The following is a 6,613-nucleotide window of genomic DNA, read 5'->3' as shown; positions in this document are numbered from 1 at the left end:
TATAAATCAAACCACTATGCTGTACACGATAAACTTACATAGCATTATATGTTAATTATGTCTCAACAAAACTGGAAAAAATTAAAAAATAAAACATTTTTAAGAGAAGGTGATCAGTGAGGTACAACCACATCAGTATATATGCTGTGTGGGAACTGAAAAGTTGCTGCTGGTCTCCTCTCCTGAATCCGGCCCAGGAGGTACCAAAAGAAGCAAAAGGAAGATTGAGAAATCTATCAAAGTAAGAAAAAACAGAGAAACACCAGGGATAAGGGAAAACAATGGGTTAGGTCCTTGCATATGTTTTGGGTGTAGTCATCAATGCAGAGCATCTGGATAGGGAGCAAAGAAACAATTTTCCGTGCACTATTTTCTCTCCCCAACATCCCCTTGAGATTACTAAACTACAAAGCAGATCAAGAGCAACCCAGCACAGACCCTGCAGTGAGGCAGGGAAACTTGGGGTGATGCTAACGTCCTCCTGGAGTATATAGCAGCTAACCACAGGTGCTAACAGGTCTGGCTGGCCTTTCCGTGCTCCCTCCTCCCTGAACATCCCTTCCCCACACCGAGTGCTAAGTGACTACAACTAAGGTTAACCATCCTTGATTAAGAGCAGTGCCAAGATCAATATACAAGTCATAATTCATTTCAGCAAATACTTTCTCTGCATCAGTTAAAACTGTCATATGGATTTTCTCCTTTATTCTATTAATGTGGTGAATTAAATTAACTGGTTTTCAAATGTTACACCAACCTCGCATTCTTAGGATTAACCTTACTTGGTGATGATATATAATCCTTTTCATATAGGACTAGATTTGATTTGCAAATATCAAATTTGCATCCATGTTCAAGAGGGGTATTAATCTGTATTTTTTTTGAGAGAGAGAACATGTGGAGGGGCAGAGGGGGAGAGAGAGAGAGAGAGAGAGAGAGAGAGAGAATCTTGAGCAGGCTCCATATCCAGGGAGGAGCCCGAGGTGGGGCTCAATCTCACCATCCAAGATCATGACCTGAGACAAAACCAAGAGTCAGACACTTAACTAACTGAGCCACCCCAGGGCCCCTTAATTGGTAGTTTTACTTATTTTTTAATGTTTGTTTTGTATTGTAATTTCTTTGCCAGTTTTCGGTATTGGTGTTTTGAAGTTCTCAAAAGAAGTTTGGAAGTGTTCTCTCCCTTTCTATTTTCTGAAAGAGATTGCATAAATTTGGTGACAATTCTTCCTTAAATGTTTGATAGCATTTACTAAAGAACCATCTGGGCCAGCAGTTTTCTTCACGTGAAGATTGTTGACAACAATTTCAGCTGATTTAAGAAATGCAGAACTGTTGATATTTTCTGTTCCATCTTGTGTTAGTGTTGGTAAATTTTATTTTCAAGGAATGTGTGTGTTTCAACTAAATGGTGACCTGGTGTTGTTCATAGCATTCTCTTATTTTTTACTGAATATCTGCTGAATCAACAGTGACTATTCCTCTATCATTTCTGAAAGCATATTAGTACATTATGCTTTTGCTCCTTTTCTTCTGTCCAATCTGGTTAAGGGTTTATGAATTCATTAATCCTTTGAAAGAACCATCTTTTCCCTAAGTTAATTTTCCCTCTTGTTTGCTTATTTCTACTTCATGGACATTTACTCTAATATTTATTAGAAAATCTTCCTTCTTTGTGTTTATTTCACTTCTCTTTTTCTTGTTTCTTAAAGTAAAATTTAATTGTAGACTCTTTTTTGTTTTTTAAGATTTTATTTATCCATTTGAGAGAGAGAGGCAGAAAGAGCACGAGCAGGGGGAGAGGCAGAGGGAGAGGGAGAAGCGGACTCCCCGCTGAGACAGGACCTCCCCCCCTCAGTGTGGGGCTCTATCCCAGGACCTGGAGATCATGACCTGAGCCAAAGGCAGACACTTAACCGTCTAAGCCACCCAGGCGCCCCTTATTGTAGACTTTCGGTTTCTAACATGGGCATTTAGGATGATACATTTATTTTTAAACGTTCTGAAAATTTTAATTTGTTGTCCTTTTATTGTCATCCAGTTCAAAATATTTTTAATTTTCTTTGCTTTACTGAGTTATAGATTACTTAGAAGTGTTGTTTTATTTTCAAATATTCAGAGTTTTCCTAGATTATTTTCTGTTTCAATTCAGTAATTAGGAAACATACTCCGCATAATTTCAATAATTTTAAATTTGTTAAAATTCATTTTATGGTGCAGTACACAGTCTATCTCATTGAATGTACCACATACACTTCAAGAGAATGGGCATACTGTATGTCTTTAGTGCATTTTACTATAATTATCAATTAGGTCAAGGTAGTTGATAGTGTTTGTCAGACTAGGTTTTTACTGGTTTTGCTGTTACTTGTTTATCAATTGCTAAGAGAGAGGTGGTCACATTCCCAAATATTATTTGAAATACTCTCTCTCTCCCTTTAATTTTGTTAATTTTTGCTTCATCTATTTTAAAGCTCTGTTATGAAGTGAATATACATTTAGAGTTGGCATGTCTTCACAATAAACTGACTATCGTGTTATTATGGAATGCCCTTCTTTATCTCTTTGTCTTGAAGTACTGATTTTATTTGATACTAATATAGTTACTAACCCTCCTTATATTTGCTGTTTGTATATCATTTTTTTCTATCCCTTTATTTTGAATCTCTTTATTTCTATATAAATTGCATCTTTTATACAGCATACAGATGAAGAGGGGGGTATTACTGCTTTTTTTTTCTCTTTTAATAATTTCTGCCTTTTAGTTGTTTAGTTCATAATAGCTAATATTGATGTGATTTGATATCGTCTACCGCCTTATTATTTATTTTCTTTTTTTTCTCCTCTCTATTTCTATCTCTGTGCTCTTCATTTCTTGACTCCTTTTGGATCATTTGAATATTTTATTAGAATTCCATTTCAAGTTATCTTTTGGTTTCTGGATTATACCTCTGTTATTTTTTAAAGCTGGTACTCTGTGAATTACAATATATATCCCTAACTTTTCACAGCCTACTTAGAGTTAGTATCATCCCTTTCATGTAAAATGTGAAAATTTTACAATCATAGAGACCCATCTACCACCCCATTGTTCTTTATGCTACAGTTATCATATCTATTATAAAAGTGGTAAGAAAATGTTATTTGTTTTCAACAGTCAAATGTATTTTAAAGAAATTGGTAAGAAAAATATACAGTATTTATCATTTCTAATGCTGTTTGTTTGTTATAAAAGATCTGAGTTTCCTTTCAGGTAACATTTTCCTAGAGCCTGAAGAATTTCTTCTAGCATTCCTTGGAGTCTTATGTCTGCTGGTAATGAATACTCTTAGTCTTATTGCATCTGAAAATGTCTTTATTTTGCCTTCATTTTTGAAGGTTATTTTCATGGGATGTAGATTTCTGGGTTGACAGTTTTGTTTTTCTTTCAGCTTTAAAGATGTTTTCCCACTGTCTTATGGCTTTCTTAGTTTCTGATGAGAATTCAGGAGTCTTTTGAATTGCTGCATCCCTGTACAGTGTGTATTGCTTTTCTCTAGCTGCTTTTTAGAGTTTTCATCTTTGGGTTTCAGTAGATTGACTATGATTCCTAGCTGTGGGTTCACTGAACTTCTTCTTTTTTTTTTTTTAAGATTTTATTTATTTATTTGAGAGAGAGAGAAGGAGAGAGAGAGAACACATGAGAGGGGATAGGATCAGAGGACGAAGCAGACTCCCCGCTGAGCAGGAGCCCGATGCGGGACTCGATCCCGGGACTCCGGGATCATGACCTGAGCCGAAGGCAGTCGCTTAACCAACTGAGCCACCCAGGTGCCCCTTCACTGAACTTCTTGAGAGACCATATTTATGCCTTTATCTAAATTCAAAAAACTGTCCAACATCGATTCTTCAAAATGGTATCAAGGCAAAATTCACATAACATAAAATTAACTATTTAACAGTTTGATGGCCTTTAGTATATTCTCAATGTTGTGCAACCATCACCTCTACCTAGTTCAAAATATTTTCATCACCCCTAATGGCAATCCTCTACCCATTAAGCAGCTACTCCTCAGCCCTCTCTCCACCAGCCTGTGACAACTACTAATCTGCTTTCTGTCCTATGGATTTACCTATTCTAAATATTTCATATAAATGAAATTGTATAATTTCTGACCTTTTGTGTCTGGCTTCTTTCACTGAGCATAATGATTTTGATGTTCATTCATGTTGTAACATGTATCAGCCCTTCATTTTTATGGCTGGATAATATTCTATTACATGGTTATACATATTTTATTTACCTCTCCATCCACTGGGGGACACTTCAGTTATTTCCATCTTTTGGCTATTGTAATTAGTGCTTCTGTGAGCATGTACAGATATTTCTTAGAATACCTCTTTTTAATTATTTTCCTCAATGGTTGCATCATTTGACACCCCCACCAGCAACGTACATGGGTTCCAATTTCTCTACATCCTCATCGACACTGGCTATTTTGTTGTTGCTTTTTTTAGCAACAGTGAGTCAGAAAAAAATTTGAAGACACAAAAACACAAAGAACAAACAAAAAGAAAAATCAGACTACATCCCAATGGGTGTGAAATGGTAATTCATTGTGGTTTTGATTTTTGTTTCTCTAATATGTAAAGATATTAAGCATCTTTTCATGTGCTAGTTGGCCTTTTGTATATCTTCTTTGGAGAGATGTCTATTGAAGTCTTCTCACTTTTAAACCGTGTTATTTGTCTTTTTGTTGTTCTGTTGTGTTATTTATATATTATGGATATTAGACTTTTATCAGATATATGATTTGCAAATACTTTCACTCAGTCTATACACTGTCTTTTCACTTTCTTGATAAATGTCCTTTGATGCACAAAATTTTTAATTTTGATGTAGTCTGATTTTTCTTTTTGTTTGTTCTTTGTGTTTTTGTGTCTTCAAATTTTTTTCTGACTCACTGTATCTTTCTTATCTTCTGCAATGCCAGTTACACGTACACTAGACATTTGGTATTGTGCCTCAGGTCCTGAGGCTCTCTCTTCTTCAGACTCTTTCATTTGTCATCTCCATGCTGACAAGTTGACCTAGTACTTTAAAAATTTTCCTTTGCATCATTACACATAGCCACTTTAAAATCTATGTGTTCTAGCTCTTTGCCACATCTCCTGCAAGAATGAAGACGATTCTCAGCAATCAGACTGTCGACATTCCAGAAAATGTCGACATCACTCTGAAGGGATGCAGTTATTGTGAAGGGACCCAGAGGAACCCTACGAAGGGACTTGAATCACATCAATGTATAACTCAGTCTTCTCGGAAAGAAAAAGAAGAGGCTCCAAGTTGACAAATGGTGGGGAAATAGAAAAGAGCTGGCTACTGTTCGCACTATCTGTAGTCGCGTACAGAACATGATCAAGGGCGTTACACTGGGCTTCCTTTACAAGATGAGGTCTGTGTATGTTCACTTCCCCATCAACGTTGTTATTCAGGAGAATGGTTCTCTTGTTGAAATCCGAAATTTCTTGGGTGAGAAATACATCCACAGGGTTCAGATGAGGCCAGGTGTTGCTTGTTCTGTATCTCAAGCCCAAAAAGATGAGTTAATTCTTGAAGGAAATGACATTGAATTTGTATCAAACTCAGCTGCTTTGATTCAGCAAGCCACAACTGTTAAAAACAAGGATATCAGAAAATTTTTGGATGGTATCTATGTTTCTGAAAAAGGAGAAGTTCAGCAGGCTGATAAATAAGATCTGAGTTGTCCCTCTACAGAAACAGCAAGATGCCGGATGATTTTTCAGACTTATTTGCAATATTTTAAAGATACAATAAAAGCTATACTAAAATCTATGGGTTCTAATCCCTGTTGGGCTTAGTGGTTTGCTTATTCTTTTTTTTGAGAATGAATCATATTTTCCTAGTTCTTCAAATGTTAAGTAATTTTCTATTATATCCTGGAAAGTAACTCCGCTATATTCCTCTAGAGAATGGGTATTTTGGTTGTTTTGGTAGACAAATAACTTGGTTGAATTCAAGATGCAACTATTTTGGGGAAAGGGTTCTAACCTCAATCCAGTTCCTTTATCTGTAGCTGGACTGCTTTAATTCTGCACCCCCCCCCAACATATGTGGCTTCATGGTTAGAGAATTGGGTAGAATTTATTTACAAAATTCAGGGCTCTCTCTCTTGCTCTTTCTTTTCCTGGATACGACCCATCCCTTTACTTTCCAGCAGCTGTGGTTCCCCTGAATTCTGTCCTCTGGTTCATTAGGCCAGAAAGTCTGTTTTCTATCAAGGTTTTAAGCTTTAGCCGACTTTCAGGCTAACAGCTAAAATAATGGGAAATTTATCCCATTCTGTTCTCTTCTTGCAGTTTTTGACTCTCCTTCAGAGTCTGCCTTTTTTTGTTCACTGCCTGGTACCTCCAGGTATTTTTGTATTTTGTCCAGAGTTGAGGGTTGTTGCTCACAGGAGGTAGGTACTGTTGGGGCTTACGCCACCATACACCAGCAACAGAACAGCTTTATAGCTTTTTGAAAATATTCTCATCACAACACGTACCACATTTGATTTTAGCTACTTACATCTTGCCTTCTCTTTCTGTTAGACTGCTCTTCTTGAGCATA

At 36.5% G+C, this 6,613-nt stretch overlaps 1 pseudogene; it reads left to right on the top strand.

Annotated features, from left to right (window-relative positions):
* Positions 1 to 5,141: 5,141 nt before the first annotated feature.
* Positions 5,142 to 5,832, top strand: LOC123858782 (large ribosomal subunit protein uL6-like; annotated as a pseudogene).
* The last annotated feature ends 781 nt before the right edge of the window (positions 5,833 to 6,613 follow it).

The sequence above is a fragment of the Mirounga angustirostris genome, unplaced genomic scaffold (genome assembly GCF_029215605.1).
Source record: "Mirounga angustirostris isolate CCGP_5_RB_7025 unplaced genomic scaffold, mMirAng1.0.hap1 SCAF_4, whole genome shotgun sequence".
Lineage (NCBI taxonomy): Eukaryota > Metazoa > Chordata > Mammalia > Carnivora > Phocidae > Mirounga > Mirounga angustirostris.
Note: the sequence above shows the minus strand (reverse complement) of the source record. Positions and strands in the feature narration are given on the sequence as shown.